This window comes from Eumetopias jubatus, unplaced genomic scaffold, assembly GCF_037043125.1.
Source record: "Eumetopias jubatus isolate StellerSeaLion01/CBP00866 unplaced genomic scaffold, mEumJub1_p1.0 scaffold_6, whole genome shotgun sequence".
In the NCBI taxonomy this organism is placed as follows: Eukaryota; Metazoa; Chordata; class Mammalia; order Carnivora; family Otariidae; genus Eumetopias; species Eumetopias jubatus.
Window position 1 is genome coordinate 27,642,428 of NW_028274812.1, and position 1,679 is coordinate 27,644,106.

A 1,679-nucleotide genomic window follows, 5' to 3' on the forward strand; every position below is an offset into this window, starting at 1 on the left:
TTAAGATTGTTTGCTAGTTGATTCTTTGCTTTTTTGGCTACTTGATGGTTTTGATGAATTTGATGTGATCCAGGGGTGCTCAAGTACTTCTTTGAGAGTCGGCCTTTGGCTGGGATTATGTTTCAACAGTCTTGAAATGAGGTCCCTTGCTCCCTCCGGCATGAAGTCAGGGAATGTGAACTCAACCCACGATATTCTTTTGTAGGTCTCTTGGTATGTGCTTGCCTCAAAAGGAGGCTTGTCAACTAGAAATTCATAGCAAAGAACCCCAAGGCTCCAGAGATCCACCTTCTTATCATGCATTCGGCCTTCAATCATTTCTGGGGGCAAGTAATCCAGGGTGCCACAGAGGGTGGTTCTCCTGGAGGATGGGGCATGTACTGACCACCCAAAATCTGCAATCTTAAGCTCTCCAGCCAATCCAAGAAGTAGGTTCTCTGGCTTAATGTCTCTATGAATGACTCTCTTTGAGTGACAGTAGGACAGGGCATCTGCCAAATCTGTGATATAAGTAGCAGTTCTCTGCTCATCAAACTTTGACAGTTTCTGAAGTTCTCTGTAGACAGCTCTGAGAGGTGCATATTCTAGAATTAGGTAAACTCTGGTGGCATCATGGAAATAACCATACAGTCTGAGGATATTTGGATGCCTAAGGTGGGACTGTATGTCTCCTTCTCTTCTCAGCTGATGCTCAACTCCTGCTTTCTCCAGTTGAGGTTTAAATAATACTTTAAGAGCCAGGATAAACTTGCTTTGCTTTTCTCTTGCCAAGTAAACATTACCAAACTTTCCTTTACCCAGTGGACGACCAATTTCAAAATCTTCCAAAGCCCATTGCCTTTTTTTCTGATTCTTCATTTTTCTATTTTGTTGCCAGTTCCTTTTCAGAATTATTTCCAGGGGCTGATGATGACGGCTGCTCATTCTTTGGGGTATTATTCAGTGGCCTAGAGACAGGACGGGGAAGACTGGTTGCCTGCAATTGCTTCTGCTTCAGATTCTGAACTGGTTTATGGCTGGAGATGAGCTCTTGTGCTTGTGGAGGAATTCGCTGGGAGGAATTTGAAGGACACTATTCAGTGGCCTAGAGACAGGACAGGGAAGACTGGTTGCCTGCAATTCCTTCTGCTTCAGATTCTGAACTGGTTTATGGCTGGAGATGAGCTCTTGTGCTTGTGGAGGAATTCGCTGGGAGGAATTTGAAGGACACAAGACCTGCTGGCCCTGGCCACTATTTGCAGATAACGGATTCTGAGAAGGAATTTGCTGAGTCACCTGAACATGTTTTGGACCATCAGTGAGTGCAATCGTAGTCTTAAAAGGCCCTGCAATGCAGTTTTCTTTAGATTGGTCCATGACGCCCGTTGGCTCCCGCCTCCGACCCAAAGCAGCAGAGTCCTCCCAAGAGCTCAGCTGTTAAGATTCCGAAAATTTTTTTAACCCTTGGGTACTTGGTTTCCAAGCATTTCCTTAACCTGTGAAGCACTGTTTTAGTGCTTCTTAACTGAGACATTTGCTCTCTTCAGGACCACAGAGTACATTGACTTATGACAAGGAACTTTCATCATTATTGGTATGGACAAATTTTTAAATACAAAATATGAAGAAACATGCATGGTATTTTTCATAGTAAACATTAGGTCTCAATACAAAGAATTTACAAAGGAACTGTAATTTGA

The 1,679-nt window shown here is 43.4% G+C and overlaps 1 pseudogene; it reads right to left on the minus strand.

Annotated features, from left to right (window-relative positions):
• On the minus strand, positions 1–1,359 carry LOC114222777 (aurora kinase A-like; annotated as a pseudogene).
• Positions 1,360–1,679: the final 320 nt, after the last annotated feature.